Below are 21850 nucleotides of genomic sequence, written 5' to 3'. Positions count from 1 at the left end.
AGACATTGACATTCCCAGTGTTTTGTTAGAAGAAATTGTAACTCATCCAAAAGTGGGATGTGGATAACTAAACTGGCAAGAAAAAGAGAGTGGAGGAGTTGAGAAAGATGGACGAATTGGAGAATGTATCATTCATCAGAAAATCACATGTTTCGAGGATACCCATCAACACAAATGTCACATAATCACAGGCGTGTTACAGTAACGGTGGAGGCCATTCAGCACATTGTATCTGCATTCGACTTGTTATATGAGCTTATCACTTAGTGTCAATCTCCTGTTTTCTACCCATACCGTTGCCTGTCATTTTTATTCAAATAATAAGCCAATACCCTCCCAAATGTCTAAGTTGAAGCTTCTTTCACCCTGTTTCCAGGAAGTGCATTCCATATTCCATACGCACTGAGTAAAAGAGGTATTCCTCACCTTAGCATTATTTCTTTGGCACATCACTTTAACATCTATGCCCTCTTGCCCTTGTTCCTTTTACACAAGCAGGAACAGATCCTCCCTATCTATTCTCTTCAGCTCACTCATAATTCGGAAAACCTCTGTCTTCTCAGATTTCTCTCTAAGGAAATCAACTTTTTAAAAATTCACTCGTTGAGTTTCACTGGCTGGTCAGCATATATTACCGATCCCTAGTTGCCCTTGAGAAGGTGGTGGTGCGTTGCCTCTTGAATTGCCTCAACCTATCCTCATAACTGAAGTTCCTCATCCCCAGAGCCACTCTTGTGTACTACTTCTGCACTCTTCAATGTGCTCATAGCTTTCCTTTTACGTATAACCCAGAAGTGTACACAATACTCCAGCTGAGGTCTAATAAATGTCTTATGCAACACTACCTCCTTCTCTTGTACTCTATGCCCCTTTAATAAAGCTGAAGCTAGACCCTATAGGAGTGTTGTGGAGAAAATTTAGAGAATCACCAGGAGACACAGAGAATTCTTCAAGAAGTAGGTCTTTTATTTGCAAACAAAAAACCGTGACACTGAGAAAGCAGATTCTTGAATGCCCACGAATCTCAGGGTCCGTGGTTTTTTATATCTTTTTTTATCTTGTTTCTGTTAGCTTATCAGCATGTCCAACTATTTTAATCAATGTACCTCACTCTGGCTACACAATAAACCAGTAATGTTAGTTCCCATTATCGCTTTAGTTGTACATTCTACTTAATGTTATTCTAATGTCATGGTTAGATATTTAGTGCTAACTTTCGCAACAATGGTCTTTCATTCCAGACCCTGCTTAATATTTTCCTAATGTCATGATTAGATATTTATTATCACCTCTGCTACAGTGATCTTCCAATCCAGACTAACTTGTCATGATTAGATATTTAGCTATTCCGTCTATAACAATAGTCTCCTGGCTCAAGCTGACTCTACTAATTATTAATTAGATTAGATTAGATTACTTACAGTGTGGAAACAGGCCCTTCGGCCCAACAAATCCACACCGACCCACCGAAGCACAACCCACCCAGACCCATTCCCCTACATTTACCCCTTCACCTAACACTGCGGGCAATTTAGCATGGCCAATTCACCTGACCAGCACATTTTTGGACTGTGGGAGGAAACCGGAGCACCTGGAGGAAACCCACGCAGGCACGGAGAGAATGTGCAAACTCCACACAGACAGTCGCCTGAGGCGGGAATTGAACCCAAGTCTCTGGCGCTGTGAGGCAGTAGTGCTAACCACTGTGCCACCATGCCACCCAAATATTTATGGTCCCAATCTTGTCATAGTAACACTTAACATGGAGACTACCTCTACTAACTGTCATCTCATCTCGCCATAGCGACTTTTCAGCCTCAACCTTACTCTGCTAATTGATGTTAGAGCTATTCTTATCCCATCCTGCCTTCCACAGATTGCCAGTGGTCTTCATGCTTTAACCCTTCCCATGCTTTCATGTTCTTTATTTTCCATTGGAATCACATGTGGATATCAAGTTCAGAATTTGGGAAATGGAAGGGTGGACAGAAACCAAATCAGTGAAGGCCCAAACGTGTCCAATTCTTCGGCAACAGATAATTAAAACAAATTTGTTTTCTCAGCAAAACTCCAAATTTTATGCCCAGGATTTTTGCAGTGCACTGATTCGTTTAAAAATGTAACTTTGAGAAAGTCTACATGACTCCAATATCTCGATGATTCATGGGCCACATGTTCCAATGTCACATTTCTGCGTGTTAATGTAACTAATCAACTATGATAAAATATGAGATACATTGGTGCAGAGTGTCTTTGCAGATTTCATCATTCAGAATGTCTTTCTATTGCAGACAATCTTTGATCTTATTGATTTGAACTTCGATTTGTGATAAACCTCTCAGCACGAACACTGTAACAGTTCAATTTTTTCAAAGTTTTCTCACCAAGTATGAGCTACCTTTTTGAGAAATGTGTCTTTTTTTCTTTTAGAGCCCAGGCTTTGTAGTTTTTTCATTTTTGGATGGTACCTTATTCTATCTTTCTTGAATCAGGCTGGAGTCAGGAACACATTTGTCCTGTTTGGAATTGGTCCAAATGTAATTTAGTCATTGTTGAAATTTGCATATGGCTAAGGAATTAGTTTTAGCTTTTTCAGTGAAACTAGAGATAGTATTAGCGATCTGCTGAGGGGCAGGCCTCTGCTCATCTTTCTATATCTTGCAGTCTTGAGCTTTCCTCTTCAATTACTCATTGGAGTCTCCTACTGTTCATGTTGTCTAATGTCATTATTCTCTTTCTCCCTCTTGGTCTACATGTCTCTCATCAACTTTCAATCACAGCCTTCAACAAGCTTTCATGCCTTGGATTATTCACTAATGACTTTTTGTCCATCACCAGCCCAAGAACGCCATACGGTCATAGAGTCATAGAGATGTACAGCATGGAAACAGTGCAACCCTTCCATGCTGTCCAGATATCCCAACCCAATCTAGTCCCACTTGATTGGCGGCACGGTGGCACAGTGGTTAGCACTGTTGCCTCACAGCACCAGAGACCCGGGTTCAATTCCCGCCTCAGGCGACTGACTGTGTGGAGTTTGCACGTTCTCCCCGTGTCTGCATGGGTTTCCTCCGGGTGCTCCGGTTTCCTCCCACAGTCCAAAGATGTGCAGGTCAGGTGAATTGGCCATGCTAAATTGCCTGTAGTGTTGGGTAGAGGGGTAAATGTAGGAGTATGGGTGGGTTGCGGGTCGGTGTGGACTTGTTGGGCCGAAGGGCCTGTTTCCATACTGTAATGTAATCTAATCTAATCTTGCCAGCACCTGGCCCATATCCCTCCAAACCCTTCCTACTCACATACCCATCCAGACTTCTTTTAAATGCTACAATCATACTAGCCTCCACCACTTCCTCTGGCAGCTCATTCCATACACGTACCAACCTCTGCATGAAAACATTGACCCTCAGGTCTCTTTTGTATCTTTCCCCTCTCACCCTAACCTATGCACTCTAGTTCTGGACTCCCCCACCCCAGGGAAAAGTCTGTTTATTCTATCCATGCCCTTCATAAATTTATTAACTTCTGAGGTCACCTTCGGCCTCTGACACTCCAGGGAAAACAGCCTCAGCCTGTTCAGCCTCTCCCTATAGCTCAAATCCTCCAACCCTGACAACATCCTTGTAAATCTTTTCTGAACCCTTTCAAATTTCACAACATCTTTCCGATAGGAAGGAGACCAGAATTGCACGCAATATTCCAACAGTGGCATAACCAATGTTCGGTACAGCCGCAACATGACTTCCCAACTCCTGTACTCAATATTCTGACCTATAAAGGAAAGCATACCAAACGCCTTCTTCACTATCCTATCTACCTGCGACTCCATTTCAAGGAGCTATGAACCTGCACTCCAAGGTCTCTTTGTTCAGCAACACTCCCGAGGACCTTACCATTAAGTGTATATATCCTGCTCTGATTTGCTAGTTTAAATACTTGCACAGCAGAAAAATGATAAAAGAGGAATTCTTTGTTCTACTGACAATAAATATTTATGCGTATTAGTGGAAAATCACACTTACATATTTGACAGTATAAAATAAATTGTTGCAATTTGATGAGGAGAATTCAAATTCTCTGCAATTCCCTGCAATCCCCCCTTTGCCCACTCTTTGTTTAGCCAGGAAAGGGGACTTTAAAATGATATGTTTGCTTAGTTGATGAATGTTTAACTGTTTATGTTCTGTGACTGTTGGAGCCGCAAATAGAAAAAACTTCCTTGACCATTTATAGAAAATCAATGATAGTTTTTATTACACTGAAGTGGCAGGGTTAGATTAAAGGATTGTTTTAAAATCCAATAAATGTCAATGTGGTACTGTTCTCATTGGTTGATGCCTTGGGAAGTTCCATGCTGAACTCAATGGGCTAGTGACAGTGAAAGAATGGCGATATATTTACAAATCAAGTTAGTGAATGATTTGAAGGGGAACTTAGCTCCACTGTCATTACCTCCTAAGTGGTAATGATTGCAAGTTTGGTGGATGTTCTTTGAGGAACTTCAGTAAATTGCTGCAGTGCATTTTGTAGATGGTACACACCTCTGCCATTGAGTGTCGGTGTTGGAGATAGTCAACCTTCATTGAGGTGATGCCTATCAAGTGAGCTGCTTTATGCTGGATGCTGTCAAGTTTCTTGAGTGTTCTTGGAGCTGCACCCATCTAGGCAAGTGAGCAATATTACATCATATTACATCATTTATGACAGATAGGCTTTCGGTAGTCAGGAGATGCATTATTTGTTGCAGTATTCCTAATCTCTAATCTCTTCTTGTAGCTGTAGTATTGATATGGCTAGTGCAGTTCAGTTTATCATCAATGGCAAGCCCCAGGATGTTGATATTAGGGATTCAGCAATGTTAATGCTATTGAATGTCCTTGGATGATAGTTGAATTCTCTCTTTTTGGAGGTGGTCATTTCTTGATACTTCTATGACACAAATATTAATTGCCACTTGTCATCCCTGGATATTTTCCAGATCTTGTTGCATTTGGTTATGGACATCTACAGTATCTGAGGAGTTGTCAATGGCGCATGCTAAACATTGTGCAATGATAAGAGAACATCCCTATTTCTTACCTTATGCTGAAGGAAAGGTCATTGATGAAGCAGCTGAATATGGCATTGGGCAGTAGCCTGCAGAGATATCCTAGGACTTTCTTTGTGTAAGATATAACCACAACTAGTGGAGAGCTTTCCTCACCTGTGCCCATTGACTCCAATTTTGCTTGGGCTGCGAGATGCCATACTTGTCAAATGTGATCTAGATGCTCAGAACAATTACTCTTAACTCCCCCTAGACTTTAGACCATGTTTGAACCAAGGTTGTAATTAGGTAAGGAACTGAGTGGCACAGGCAGACACAAACTGGGCATTACTGAGCAAATTATTGCTAAATAAGCGCTGCTTGATAACACTGTTGATGACAACTTCCATTTCTTTACTGATGATTGAGTGTAGATTGATGGCTAGTAATTGTCTAGATTGGATTTGTTCTGCATTTCGTACACAGGGCATGCCTGGGCAATTTCCCACATTTTCTGGGTAGATGCTAGTGTTGTAGCTACACTGGAATAGCTTAGCTGGGGGCACAGCAAGTTCTGAAGCACAAGTCTTTGGTATTATTGATGGAATTTTGTCAGGGTTCACAGCCTTTGCAGCATCCAGTGCCTTCGTCCTTCTCTTGGTATAACATGGAGTGATTTGATTTCATTGAAGATTAGAATCTGTGATGCTCAGGTCCTCTGAGGAGGCCAACTAACTCATTCAGCACTTTGGCCGAGGATTCTTGCAAATGTTTCAGCCTCAGCTTTTGCACTAATGTGCTGGGGTCTTCCGTAATTGAGGATAGAGATGTTGTTTCATTGTCCATCACCATTCATGACTAGATACTCCTGGGGCTATTTGGCACTCAAGTAGGCCTGTGTTATAGCTTCACCAGATTGGCACCTCAATTTTAGTCTGGTGCTGCTCCCAGAATGCCCTGTTGCACTCTTCATTGAGGCAAAGGGCTGATTGCCTGGCTTGATGGTAATAGTAGAGTGAGGTGGGGGGCATGCTGTATCATGAGCATAATTCCAATGATGCTAATGACCCACAGATACCAAGTCTTGAGTTGGTAGATTTATTTGAAATCTACTCCATTTTATACAGTGATAATGCTGCACAATGTGATGAAGCAAATCCTCAATGTGAAGATGGGACTTCCTCTCTCAAGGACTCTGTGGTGGTGCCTACAGGATCAAGCTCAATATATTTACATGTTTGATCTGATGTTAGTAAACCCCACTGATTGGCCAAGCTTTTTAGTCCAATACGGATTAAAGTGGTACTGTTCACATAGATTGATTCCAGACTGAGTTCAATGTCTTTCTGGTTTCAGCATTGAGGTAGGTTAAAGATGTAAGTGGATAATTTATCTGTTCTTCTGGAAATAGCAGCTGCCAGTTTCGGTTCCTTAAAAGTATCTCTGCTTGAAGCATGTGGATAGTAAAATTGCAAACAATTTAATAAATAGAGTGGAGAGAGAGAGACACACACTTACATGAATCTTTTGTGCTGTTAAGTTCCACACTGGCTTGTTTACCTTTGGTTGTTAATGTAAATATATTCTACTTTCATTGTTCTCATGGGGGACAATGGGGAATGGATAGCAACTGTTCATACCTAACTCTGGTAAACATGTTCCTTTGCAATTCTCTCTCTCCCTCTATAAGTGCTGGTCCTAAACATGGAGTCAGGACTTTCAGTTTTGGGAAAGTGCACTGACAGTAAGAGCTGTGAATTCCAAAACTGCTTTCGTCTCAGCCTGACTATTAAAGACTATTAGGGTAATTTAATTAAGACCTTTCCAGACTTTGTAATTCTGAGTCTATGCAGAAATTACAAAGTTCAGCTGATTCTTGGCGAGCATTCTAATAGCTCTCTGGTTTAGTCCTTTTAGAGATTTTAAGCCAGGAAATAAGCAAAGTCATCTTGATCCTTTAAAATCCACAATGGTTTTCAAATCATTTCCATCCATTGACATTTAGGAGGACAAAACATGAATATTTCTGAATATACTATCAGCAAGTTCCAAATGTGTATTTTGTTGTTTGATTATTTTGTGCTCACCAAAATGAAAGATCTAACGAATTGAAAATTGTTGAATAGGGGAGTCCCATATCACTGACAAGCTCCCCTAGGTCAGGCAGGATGAAATAAAATGCTCAGAATGACTCACTCCACTCAATCTGAAAAATGAGATGCTTTGGATTTTTTAACTATATTGTATCAGTCACAGGTTATGTGGGCTGGCCGCGTGCATCATGAAGACTGACCTGAGTTCAAGATGCAAATAAAGACTATCAATTTCATTACTTAGTATTGAAGCTTTTAAGTAAAGATGCTTTTTTAAGTGGGAAAAACCCTTTGTTGCCCACATCATGTGTTGTATAATAAGTTGACATTTAGCAAAGGTTTTTTTTTATATAATTTGAAACATTCAGATATTGTTTTGAATCAGTCATAATCACTTCAGAGATAACTTTTTAAAAATCATGAAGAGCCTCCCTTTGCTCTCTAAAGTCTTTCAACATATTGTCACCTCGCAACTCTCTCCAGTTCTGTATTTGGATCAGCAATGAAATGTTCCAACTAAAATCATGGGTTATCATTTATGTGACTGTGACATGACTTCAGGGTTTCTTCTCATCATAGTTGACCCTTGTCAGCCTTTGGCATAGCTGTTAGGATCACTGTACCTTTAACATCTCCTCTAGATTATGATATGGAGGTGCTGGTGTTGGACTGGGGTGGACAAAGTTAAAAATCACCCAACACCAGGTTAAAGTCCAACAGTCCTGTTGTTGTGTAATTGTGATTTTGTTTTGTCCTCTAAATTAATTAGTCCTTGTCTGGTATCACTTCTACCTGTTTAACAGCAAGCAGGGCTTTTCCAGACATGGTTTCTCTTCCTGTCCTGGTAACATTACCTCAGGTGACCTCCGAGGATCTATACTGAACCCTATTCTCTTCATTACATGCTGACTATTGGAGATATCATTCGTAGGCATGCAGTTACATTAATGGACATGTTAGTCTATGGTTTTGCCCTCTGCACAGCATCTCTATTGGTATAGATGAACTACATCTTCCTAGTTTTAAATAATGGAAATATCAGAGCTTTCGTCACAACCTAAAACCCTTTGCATCATCAAACATTTTACGAAATGTTTCTCCCACCATCTCTGGTTGAATCACATTCTTTGCAATATCACCACATGATTTCATTTAGAGCAAAGCTTCTGATTTCATCTCTCCATAATGACTACATGCTTCCACCTCTTTGGGCTTTGAGCTAATCCTAGTTATTATCTCACCTACACCATTTTTTTTGGCACAGAATTCTCTCCTCCATCCCCCTCCCCTCAAAATCCATTAACTTCAGTTCATTCAAAATCCTACTACTATTCTAGCCTACATTGTCCTACTCGCCCACTACCCTGACATTTCCAATTCTGCATTATCTTTTGTTCCCATAATAGCTCCAATTTCTCATTTATTTTTGAATTAATCTTTCATGGATTAACCTCTAACTGGAATTATGTTGAAATAATGGCATAGAAACATCCATCATGCAAACCAGCCTTCCATCTATTGACTCCATCAATATCTCAGGAAAGCAACCAAAATAACCAAAGACCCCTCCCGCCCCAGTTATATTCTCTTTCTCCCTCTTCCATGGGGCAGAAGATATAAACATTTGTATGCCCATACAAATTGGTTCAATAACAACTTCTTTCCTGTTGTTATTAGACTTCTGAATGGACGTCGCAAATTTTAAATTTAATGTTGATCTCGCTCTCTGTGCACCTTTCTTCCGAGTGCTCCGGTTTCCTCCCCCAGTCCAAAGATGTGCAGGTTAGATGGATTGGCCATGCTAGATTGACAATTATGTCCAGGGATGTGTAGGTTAGGTAGATTTACATTGGGAAATGTGGGGTTACAGGGTAGGGTAGGGGGTTGAGTCTGGGTGGAATGCTCTTCGGAGATTCGATTTGGACTTGTTGGGCCGAATGGCCTGGGATTCTATGAGATTTTGCACATAGTAAACTCAGCACCTATCTCCATAATCTCCTTCCTTCTTACATCCCTCCAAAGTTCTGCAAAACTCTTCACTGTCATACTGCTTTCAGTTGAGCAGACCCTATGAACTGGGATTTCCTTCTTTAGCTTCCCTATTTTCAACCTTTCTTCTTCATTTAAATCCTCTGTAAAATGTAACTTTTTGACCAAGATTTTAGCTAATAACTGCATCCTCCATACCTCCAAGCCCACCACCATTTCCTTCCCATCCTCAAATATCTTTAAATTTGACTTAGAGTTATATTTTGTCTGGTTACATCTCTGAGAAGTGTCTTGGGATTTTTTATGTTCTGTAAATCAAAATTGTTGTCATTAAGTTGTCAATGCTGATTAAAATTCAGGATTTGTACAAACAAATCTTTTTCTATATAATTGCCCATGAATAAAATATCAGTTGTTCACCATCTCTGGAATAAAACAAAGAACTGGAGATCAGAAACAAAAACAGAAATTGCTGGAGAAACTCAGCAGGTTCAGCAACATCTATAGAGAGAAAACAGACTACAATTAGAATCCAGTCCTAAAGAAGGGTCACTGGACTTGAAACATTAATTTTGAGTTTGTCTAGCAATTTCTGTCTTTGCTCACCTTCATTGGATGGCCTAATAAAATGGGAGAAGGGCTACCGGTGATGACATTGATTGATACAGGCCAGAAAGGCACTTTATTCAAATGCAGATAGTACAAATATATCTCAGGCAGGCCATCCGACATTATCTAGGAGAAAGTGAGGACTGCAGATGCTGGAGATCAGAGCGGAAAAGTGTTGCTGGAAAAGCGCAGCAAGTCAGACAGCATCCAAGGAGCAGGAGAATCGACGTTTCGGGCATGAGCCCTTCTTCAGGAATGAGGAAAGTGTGCCAAGCAGGCTAAGATAAAAGGTATGGAGGAGGGACTTGGGGGAGGGGTGTTGGAAATGCTATAGTTGGAACGAGGTTAAGGTGAAGGTGATAAGGTGGGGGTGTAAGATAAAAGGTAGGGAGGAGGGACTTGGGGAAGGGGCATTGGAAATGCGATAGGTGGAAGGAGGTTAAGGTGAGGGTGATAACCACCTTCCTAACCTGCAATCGTCTTCCTGACCTCTCCACCTCCACCCCCACTCCGGCCTATCACCCTCACCTTATCACCCTCACCTTAATCTCCTTCCACCTATCGCATTTCCAACGCCCCTCCCCCAAGTCCCTCCTCCCTATCTTTTATCTTAGCCTGCTTTGCACACTTTCCTCATTCCTAAAGAAGGGTTCATGCCCGAAACGTTGATTCTCCTGCTCCTTGGATGCTGCCTGACCTGCTGCGCTTTTCCAGCAACACATTTTCAGCACCAGACATTATGGTCGCTACTTCCTAAGGGTTCCCTTTCTTTAAGATCTTTTATAGAGTCTGGTTCATTGCAAAGCACTAGGTCCAGAATAGCCTGCTCTCTTGTGGTGGATGTGGTGGTGTTTGTGCAGTGTGTACAGGAAGCATTTCTAACTCAGTATGTAGATTGCCCAACCAGAGGGGAGGCCATATTGGATTTGGTACTTATGGCCAATTCACCTGACCTGCACATCTTTGGACTGTGGGAGGAAACCGGAGCACCCGGAGGAAACCCACGCAGACACGGGGAGAATGTGCAAACCCCACACAGTCAGTCGCCTGAGGCGTGAATTGAACCCGGATCTCTGGCACTGTGAGGCAGCAGTGCTAACCACTGTGCCACTGTGCTGCCCACAAGGGTGGAGGAGAGGCCAGTCTCCAGGATCTTGGCTGAAAGTAGCAGCAGACTCTGCTGGTGAAGAGGTGAATGTGACAAATAGGAGGCATAGGCTATTCAGCCCTTTGAGCTTGCTCTGCTATTCATTGCGGTCATGGGTGATCTTCTACTTCAGCTCAATTTGCATGACTTAACCCCTTGTGCCTATGTAGAAATATATGAAATTCAATCTTGAACATACTCAATGAGTGAACATTAGTCCCGTGTCCACTGAGGTAATACAGTCCAAAGATTCACCAAGTTCTAGGGGAAAAGTTTCCTCCTCCTCTCAGCCCTCAGTGACCTGTGTCTTATTCTGAGACTGTGTTCCTGATTCTAAACCTCCCATCCGTGGCAGGAAACACCCCTTTTCTGTCTACCAGGCTGATCCATGTATTTTTTTTTAGTTTGAATGAGATTGTCTCTCACTCTTTTATAGGCTATCCCTATCATTTGGGTTTGGAAGCCTACTCTGGATATCAATGACCTGAAACTTGAGATAGTACACAAAGCAATAATTTCTGTCAATAGCATAATCAAACTGTTCAGTGAGAAATTAGATTTAGATTACAGTGTGGAAACAGGCCCTTCGGCCCAACAAGTCACACCGACCCGCCGAAGCGAAACCCACCCATACCCCTACATTTACCCCTTACCTAACACTACGGGCAATTTAGTATGGCCAATTCACCTGACCCTGCACATCTTTGGACTGTGGGAGGAAACCGGAGCACCCGGAGGAAACCCACGCAGACACGGGGAGAACGTGCAAACTCCACACAGTCAGTCGCCTGAGGCGGGAATTGAACCCGGGTCTCTGGCGCGCTGTGAGGCAGCAGTGCTAACCACTGTGCCACCGTGCCGCCCACTATGACTAGAGTTCAATGATACTCAAGTGCTAAGATGCATGCTTTAGTTGCTTAATTCCTGAGCAACAAAATTAGTGTTCAATCTGCCTTTGTCCATCCACCTTTCAAATAGCTAGCCAGACTGTCCCCTTCCTTGTTCAGCTACAGCACCAGTCTCTGATTTGAATGGACACCATGCTGAGATACATGTAGTCTCCTGCCCTGTCCAATACATACACTCTGTTTGCCCCATTTCACGATGGGAGCTCTCTTTGATTAGTTGGCTCACTTTCACCCCAGCAGCACTCCCCGGAACAGTGACCAGTGACCACTGACCAATTTCTTTCTGGACTTACTTAATTTCATGGAAATTGAGTTCTGTTCCTATAGATGCTCTGAGTCACATCCTGTTTACTCCATCTGATTTCTTGTGTGGAGATGATGGTGCACTCTCCCCATTTGTCCCAACTTTCATGAGGTCTATTCACAATAACTGCAAATTGCAAAATTCTAGTTACTTAATTACATTTAATTACACTCAGTTTTAGTTAAAAAAACCAAATATTATAAGAAGGCTGCATATATACATTTACATTGGGATCAGAAAAAAACACACTTGTCACTTGACCTTTGATTAGATTGATGTTTAAAGATAGCATCAATGTTCATTATCAACACATTTGCAAAGATTAGCCGATGTTGTGCAATTCTTAGTTTTGCCCAGGTCAATGGTTCACCCTAAACTAATTGTTCTAAGCTCAGCACTTACCTTTTCCAGGATCTTTGGAAACATTCAAGGGGTCGGTTAGCTTCAATGTTTGGTTTGTGATGCAGAACGATCCCAACAGTATGGGTTCACTGGCTGATGTTCCTCTGAAGGATTGTCCTTCTCAACCAATCCACTGATTGCTATTAAGAAGTATTAAGGTATGTTAAGTCTTAGGGCCCTGGGATAAGATCTATCCCAGGATATTGAGAGAGGCAAGAGAACAAATTGCTGGAGGGTTGACAGACATCTTTGTATCCTCTTTGGCCACACATGAGGTCCCAGAGGACTGGAGAATAGCCAGTGTTGTCCCATTGTTTAATAAGGGTAACAGGGATAATCCAGGAAATTACAGGACTGTAAGCCTCATGCCAGTGGTAGGGAAATTATTGGAAAAGATTCTCAGGCACACGATCTATGCATATGTAGAAGTAAATGGACTAATTCGTGATAGACAGCATGGTTTTGTGTGGGGCGGATGGTGCCTCACTAACTTGATTGAGTTTTTTGATGAGGTGATTAAGATGATTGATGAGGGAAAAGCAGTTGATGTTGTCTCCATGGACGTCAATAAAGCCTTTAACAAAGTCCTTTATGGCAGACTGGTGCAAACAGTGAATTCACATGGTATCAGGGGTGAACTGGTAAGATGGATATAGAACTGGCTTAGTCTTAAGAGACAGCAGGTAGCAGTGGAAGGATGCTTTTCAGAATGAAGTGTTGTGACTAGTGTTGTTCTACAGGCATCAGTGATGGGACCTCTGCTGCTCATGGTCTATATAAATGACTTGGAGGGAAATATAGCCATTCTAATTAATAAATTAGCAGACGATACAAAAATTGGTGGAGTCACAGATAGTGAGGAGTGTTTTCAGAGGATACAATCAGATATAGAACAGTTGGAGGCGTGGGTAGAAAAATAACAGGTGGAGCTTAAATCGAATAAATATGAAGTGATGCATTTTGGAAGGTCAAGTCCAAGTGGCAGTTACAGTGAATGGAAGAGGTCTTCAGAATATTGATATGCAGAGGGATTTGCATGTGCAGGTCCACAGATCACTGAAGGTGGCAGCACAGATTAATAAGGTAGTAAAAAAGGCCTATTGCATGCTTGCCTTCATTGGAAGGGGCATTGAGTATAAGGTAGCTGAAAATGTGTTGCTGGAAAAGCGCAGCAGGTCAGGCAGCATCCAAGGAGCAGGAGAATCGACGTTTTGGGCATGAGCCCTTCTTCAGGAATGAGGAAAGTGTGCCAAGCAGGCTAAGATAAAAGGTAGGGAGGAGGGACTTGGGGGAGGGGCGTTGGAAATGCGATAGGTGGAACGAAGTTAAGGTGAGGGTGATAGGCCGGAGTGAGGGTGGGGGCGGAGAGGTTTGGAAGAAGATTGCAGGTTAGGAAGGCTGTGCTGAGTTCGAGGGATTTGACTGAGACAAGGTGGGGAAGGGGAAATGAGGAAACTGGAGAAATCTGAGTTCATCCCTTGTGGTTGGAGGGTTCCTAGGCGGAAGATGAGGCACTTTCCCTCCAGCCGTTGTGTTGCTATGGTCTGGCGATGGAGGAGGCCTGCTTGGCACACTTTCCTCATTCCTGAAGAAGGGCTCATGTCCGAAACATCAATTCTCCTGCTCCTTGGATGCTGCCTGACCTGCTGCGCTTTTCCAGCAACACATTTTCAGCTCTGCTCTCCAGCATCTGCAGTCCTCGCTTTCTCCATTGAGTATAAGGTGGACAAGTTGTGCTGCAGCTTTATAGAACTGTAGTTAGGTCACACTTGGAATATTACATACAGTTCTGGTCACCACATTACCGGAAGGATGTGGATGCCTTGGAAAGGATAAAGGAAAGGTTTACCAAGATGTTGACTAGTATGAGGGATTTCAGCTATGAAGAAAGTTTGGATAGACTGGGTTTGTTTTCACTGGAACACAGGAGGTTGAGGGGTGACCTGATAGAAGTTTATAAGATTGTGAATGGCATGAATAGAGTGGAAAGTGGGAAGCTTTTTCCCATGTTGGAAGGGTCAGTTACTCGGGAACACAGGTTTATGGTGCAAGGGGCTGTGAAATTTAAACGAGATGGGTGAGGCAAGTTATTTATGCAAAGCGTAGTGAGTGCCTAGAATGTGCTGCCAGAGGTAGTGGAAACAGAAACAATAGCAACATTCTAGAAATGCCTGGATGCATGCATGATTAGGAAGGGAATAGAGGGACATGGATTCTGTAAGTGAAGATAATTTTAGTATGGAAGGGCAAAATAAGCTGGCGCAGGCTTGGAGGGCTGAAGGGCCTATTCCTATGCTGTATTGTTCTTTGTTCACTGACCTGAAGCATAGTGACCTTCAGGTTAAACCATCAACAGCCATCTCTCTCTCTCTCTAGTGGGAGAGCAGCCCTGATTAGACTATGGTGACTTTACTCTTAAATATACCCTAATAATTCCACATCTCCAACAACCTCTGCTAGTCTCTATAAGTCAGGATATAATGATACCAAATATCAATTGTGAGCTTAACCTTTCCTTGCGTTCAAAGAATTTTCCATGAATGAAATGGTCCTCTTACTATATTCAAACGTAGCAGCTTCCATATCCCAGAGTGATAGTGTCTGTATATTTTTATACACATCATCGAACTTTTCTGAACCTTCAATAAAAAATAGAGTGATATTCAGAGAGTATGAGGTCTATAAGATGGAGTTGTGTATGACTTCTTGTTTGTGACATTATCAGTTTGTGATACCTCTCTCTTACAGTCCTGACTGGGTGCGCTAACCACTTTGCTACTCTAATTGACCTTCTTGCTGTCAAGCAACCACTAATTGGTCATCTGTGGATTGATGGATGAGCCGAGAAGGCAAGGCCAGGGATAGAGGGAATCATTCATTTTCTGTTTCACTTCCTTCACACTGTTGAAAAATGTAAACCCCAAACAATTGTGCTTAAAAAACACACTAAGCCAAGTTTCAGCAAGAAATTGTTCTTTAAACTGAAGAGCACTATTTTGGTGCTGGTTTATATTCTGCTACATGAACTGAGAATGATCACCCTCAAAGTTGCTTTGGCCTCAGTAAATAATTTATTTTGCTCTCCCTTGACATTCCAGTTTCTTATTGGTATTATTGCGTAATGTGTATGTGTCATAACATTATGGTGCTGAAGTTCATGCATACAACTCAAAACAGTTTATAACATTTGATAACAATGAAAAACAATTTGAACACTTACATTTCCAGTTTGTCCAAAAGTGCTTTTGTCAGAAATTGGGAATTGGCTAGCACTTTGACCAGGAACTGAATAATGAGTTTTCAGATTTTGCACAGATATGGGAGAAAATTTAAAAAGGAACAAGTGAAATTCCCAGGTATAATGTTAATAGTAGAGTTAAATATGTCCAGATGTGGATTCGACATTTCATGTCCAAATCCTTATGTGGAACACATCTATGAGGTGGAATTGAACTATTGTGAGTAACAATGCTCACACACTTCAATAATTTCAGTCCGAGACAAGATCTGAATCAGTAGTGTCATTTATTTTACACTTGCAAGTGGGTGTGATGTCCACAAGGCAGGGACAAAACACACTGAGTTCAACAAATACTCGATATTTATATAATTTGGTTCCTACATATTTTTTTCTTATTTCATTATTTCCCCCCCTGTTTACATCCTCCACTTCCCTAAGAATGGTCCCACCACGCCTGCTTATCTCTTGCTGTATCCGGCCTTGTCTGTGACAAAATGCTTAATTCTAGCCTCACAAGGGCGTTTGACCTCATCCCACTGCAGGTCATTGTTAGGCATATTCTTTCTTCATCAGTACCTACTCTTTCCATCTGGGCTTCTCCCAAAGCCACTCTGATCTCTATGACCTCTTTAATTAGGGTTTGTTCCTGTGTCTCTGTAAAAGTGGGAAACAGATGTTCATACCTACTAGGCATATCTGGCCTAACTTCATCCCCTCACAACATCTTATCCATTTGCCCATAATATCTACCATTGTTTTGCAATCACGTTTCATGCTGACATACAATTTTAGCTAATACAAAAACAATTATATATTTCCTCCACATAGTTTCCATTCTTGTTGACTCAGCTCCCGGCCGAAACAACCACATACTGGTGTGAGTTCATTTACTTTGTATCAGAAATTATAATTGCAGAATTGCAGAACTGCAGAAGTAACATTAATTTACCTATATCCCACAATTTCCCCTTTTTCTTTTTTTACCATTTGTTATCTTCTGCATTTTTTCTTTTAAACATCGCCCCCGAAATTCGCAAGCACCATTCCGGAGATTTCATCCATCTTGGTCTCACTCATCTCCTTATTATTTAGTCGATAAAGTTCCTCTGTCTGATTCCCTTTTAGGGGCATCTGCTTCATCAAGGCTGTTTCAATCAGTCTTTTGGAGAGCCCTCGTATACAGGGTATGATACAACAGCCAATGGCCACCAATACCCCGACTACTACTATCAGGGAAGTAAGGATAGAAACCACCACCCCCTTCCATTTTCCAAACCATAATTCAAGCCATCCCGTGAGAGATGTGTCTACTCCTGAATTCTCAGCCAGTTCCTCTGCTAAGGTAGTCAATCCCCTTAAGGCCCAAGTAATTGAACCATTAGGTGCAGTGTTATTAGGAATAAAGGTACAACAGCTTCCTCCTAACATCACACACACACTCTTTTTCTGCTAAAATCATGTCAAGGACCATTCTGTTTTCCCATGCCATCCTACTTGTCGCATCAAGCTGTTCTGATATTCCTTTAACCGCATCTCTTGTATAATTTATAAATCGCTGTTGATTATAGAAAATGTAATTTATCCAATCTACATTTTTATTAATTGTTACCCACGAAAAGAGAGCTGACTCAAAACCTGCTGCAATCTGGTTACGAGCCTTGAATTCATTAGGTACTCCCCTAGGGACTCCTACCGAATCGAGATAAATCCTGTCATCGAAAGAAGTGTCTAACAATAATCTCTTACCCCTTCCCTTTTTCCCTACTATCTTTTCCTTCTCAAATGCCAGGGTAAATGGAATTGCCAATTGTACAATTGCACATATCCCTCTCCAATCCGGAGGTAGCGTGGGTTAAATATTTTGCCTCCACAGTACCACCACAGATCTGCTCGGGGAACCTTTAGTGCTGAGTAGTTCCCTCCCTTCTCCGTTTCAATAACATTCTTAATCTCTGTACATAATTTCAGCTCCCCCAAATCTCTCGACTGACTTGTACCTCGCCTACGCACACACAACATGTGATTTCCAACTGCGGTGGAAAATGTGGGGGGGACTTTTGCATCTTTCTTCTCCAAGGGAGGGAACATCAGAGATAGGGAGGTACAATTCCTATCATTCCATGCAGTCTCATCCTGATACAGGGCTATCATACATTTCATGCCCTTCCTGTCTCGCTTCCACCCGAGCAGAAAGGGAACCACCTGGGCCACTGGCCGACCAGAGGCACATGCATAGCAATTGCTTTTGTTCAGACTTTTTACAGTATACTTTACCCATTCAACCCAGGCATTTGCATCCCCGTACCCAGTTTCTATTTCGATGGTCTGTTTCAAGTCCTTTACCTCTATAATTTTTACTACTTTAGGGTCATCGGGAGGGGTGAAAGGTTGTATCTTATTACCCAGTAGTTCTACCCATTTTCCCTGTCCTACGCTAATTCGAAAACAACAGCCCAAGAAATCCTTCCCATTTGCTTTCATTTCTATCCCAAATGTTTCATTTAATTGTATCTCATAAGTGCCCCCCCCCAGAATTGCTTCGTGCCATGTGGTTTTCCTTATTGTTAGGTATATTGGGTTACACTTTTTATTGGGACAATCGCGAGCTATTCGGAAGGGGGCCCGGTGTACTGTGACGAGACCATTATACCAAGTACCATCCCCATAGGACTTAAGGTGTATCTCAAAGCTGCGGTACTGTCTCTGATTATCTACATCCCCACAATTCACTAAGCTGCATGCATCAGTGTCTATTACTTGTGGATTATCAGACTCAGGAACTGTTAATAATACATATGAAAATGATATTTGACAAAATCCCAATTCCAGGAGGGCTAGCATCATAACTCTAAGCATTCCCAGTATTCTAATCATCATGCTGAAGCACAAAAAGACTTAATATGCAATCTTACAGAAATAATCCCGCACTCGCATCGCCACTGTATAGTCAGTTACTCAAAGTCTCTTCAGCCTGAGTTTCAGCGGGTCTTGCGTTGATTCGGCTGTCCAGACTTCTTCCTCAACTGGAGGGTCCACTGGCCCTTTGATCCGCGTGTAGTGAGTCCAGCCTTTCTCCGCCGTCCTTATTGCCGTTTCGGTAGTCAAAAGAGCCTGGTACGGCCCTTCCCAGTCCGGCTGCAATTTAGTCTCTGTCCATGATTTTACTAAGATCCAATCGCCCGGCCGGATGGGGTGAACGGTGAATTCAAGGCGTGGAGTCTATGCCAATAAACCCTGTTTCCTGAGGAAAGATAAAGAGGAGGACAAGCCCAGTATATACTTCTTTAAAAACAAATCTTTAGTTTCGGGAATTGGCAATTCTCCATTCGTTCCCAGATAAGGTAATCCAAATAAGATTTCATAGGGGGATAGTCCTAAATCTTTCCTCTGCCAAGGGACAAGCTCAAAAGGCATCCTTTAAATCTATCACACTAAACCATTTGTGGTCATGGGGGATCTTACTTAATCTCTAATCCGTCCCTCAATTACTGGCTGCAGTCCTATCTATGGAAATGGGATATTGTCGCTCACAGACAATGTCCCCTTTCCTTTTAAATTTATTTCAAGGGGAGGGATCTGTAGTCCTCCACGATTCCCTTCCCTAGCCCATACAATAGGGTCTGTCTCTCTCTCCACATCCTCTGTCAACATTGCCATTTGTACAACTAATTCTTTTTCCTGAATTCCAATCTCCAGTCCTAAGAGGATAATTAAGTCTCTCCCTAGTAAGTTACTTCCTATATCAGGGATATACAGCAGTTCCCCTGTGACCCTATCCTTAGGACCTTCTATCATCATAGGTTTAAATACTGGAACAGTAAATCCTTCCCCTTTAATCCCCGAAACAGTAATTGACCGTGTTGACATTTCTACTTTCTTTGGTTTAAAATTCAGCGATGACCGTGCTGCCCCCGTATCTACTAGGAAGACTACCTCTTCCCTATAGGGTCCCACCTTCAGGTTCCTGGTGGGCCCCCGAGGGCAGGAACCCCTGACACCCCTATTCTTCATCAAAATTCATAAGTGGAATTGCCCTTTCTTCCCTTTTTAGATCAGGACACTCCCGCTTAAAATGCCCTATCTTCCCACAATAATAGCATCCTGCCTGTGGAGACCTCCATCTCTGCCCCTGTCACTCGAACCCTCTATCAAATGCTCCCCCTTGTCCTCTCCCTCTTCCTCTCCCTCTCTGTCCTACATGCTGCCACCCGCCGCTCCGGTTGCTCACTATTGGTTCCATTCTTTTCTTAACTATCTCATCAACCGTAGCTACCATCATTTTCGCCTTCTGTTTTTGTCTCTCATCCTCTCTCTTTACAAACACTTTCTGTGCCTCTCTTAACAATTCATCTAATGGTTTTTCACTCCACCCTTCTATCTTCTGTATCTTTCTCTGTATGTCTGGCCATGCCTTTGTCACAAAATGTACTTTCAAAAGACCCTGTGCCACTGGGTCCTCAGGGTTCATTCCAGAGTATTTCCGCATTGAGTCCCTTAATCTTTGCAAGAAAGCTGAGGGAGTCTCATCTTTCTCTGTCTAACTTCAAAGGCTTTGGTCAGATTCTGTGACATTGGAACTGCCTCTCTTATTCCTTTTAGAATCAGGTCTTTCAATTCCCTCATTTCTTCTCTATGCTCCGGGTTTTGGTTTTCCCACTGGGGATCTCTGAGGGGAAACTTCACCTCTCCCTGTCCAGCATCCCCATCTCCAATCGGGTGTTCCCTGTCCCATATTTTAATGGCTGCTCCTCGTATAAGTCCCCTTTCCTCCCCAGTAAATAGTATATTCAAAATAGACATTAACTCAGCCCAGGTATACAGACTTGGCCCCAAAAATTGATCAATTTGTTTAAACAACCCTACCGGATCCTCAACCAGGACCTTCATTCCCTTTTTAAATGTTCTGACCTCCCCACTATTGAGGGGGGCACTTACAAACCCAATCTCTTTGTCCCCTATTGGTACCTCCCGAAGGGGATAAGTCGTTACGTTCTTCCCTTTTTTTTTCTTAAAGAAATATTGCACTATTTCTAGCTCCCCATAACTTCAAACACCAATTCATCAATTCATGCTTGACTAACTTTTAAAGCCTGTTCCTAACTTGTAAATATATTTACATATTTACGTTCATTTATTCAGTATTTAATATTTAAAATGTAAAATGCATACAGTTCCCAATTTTGAAATCCACTGTAATCACCCAGTTTTAGTCCCTTAATTTAAATCCAAAATTAGTTTTCTTAAGTAGTCCTGACCAATCATTGCTCAATTACAATACTATTGGTCGTGAAATAATCAGAGCTGCCTTAAAAGAATTTGTCTATTCAAGTTTAAAAAAAAACTTCTAATGCATGAACAATGGCCAAATCCAAGGTCACAGATATTAACCATAGAATTTTGCTTTTACTACAATCTAATGTTGAACTGAAACTTCAACTGTCCCCCATAAATCGCTTTTATGTAAAGATAAAAGAGATTAGTTAGAAACTGATAATAAGGCAGTCATGATCTGTAAAAAGAACAGGAGTTATCATTCTTTTTTTCATAATCTCTATAGAATCCTTAACCTTAAAAGAAATCATGTTAAGTTTCCATAATAAAAATCAGATTCAAAACAGTCCTGGAACTCAAGCTCCAGGGAATAAAACGCAAACATTCAATCACCAACAAACAAATGTTCATTCAAACAAAATCACAAAGGGTTAAACTTTCTACCAGCTGTACAGCTCTTTTCATTCTCTCTCTCTCACACATTGACATATAAATTCAGATATTTACAAACCCAGTTTTCGTCCGACCTGTACTTTGGCCAGAAGATGGCGGGACGAAGAATGGATTCCTTAGTCCATACAAAGCAACAATATTTAATCATCTTTTTCTCTTGTACAAGTATTATTTTGCCAATTCCACAACATCCTGCCCAAAGGACTTTCTGGAGGTATGTTGTAAGGGACCCCGCCTCCATTTCCATTGCCTTTTTCATCTTTTGTTTTCCCGGAGGCTTTTTCCTTTTCCACGGCACAACCCATATAGAGTTCCTTCGTTAGTCCCTTATTAACTACTAAAACTCAATCCCGGCCACCAAGGCAATACTTAAAAGTCAATTTTCTTACCTTGGTCTGTGCACAGACTTG

This window comes from Chiloscyllium plagiosum, unplaced genomic scaffold (genome assembly GCF_037043375.1).
Source record: "Chiloscyllium plagiosum isolate Xiang-an unplaced genomic scaffold, Cpla_swu_hap1 HiC_scaffold_12, whole genome shotgun sequence".
Taxonomy (NCBI): Eukaryota; Metazoa; Chordata; class Chondrichthyes; order Orectolobiformes; family Hemiscylliidae; genus Chiloscyllium; species Chiloscyllium plagiosum.
The sequence above is the reverse complement of the archived record's forward strand: the minus strand, read 5'-3'. Positions refer to the sequence as shown.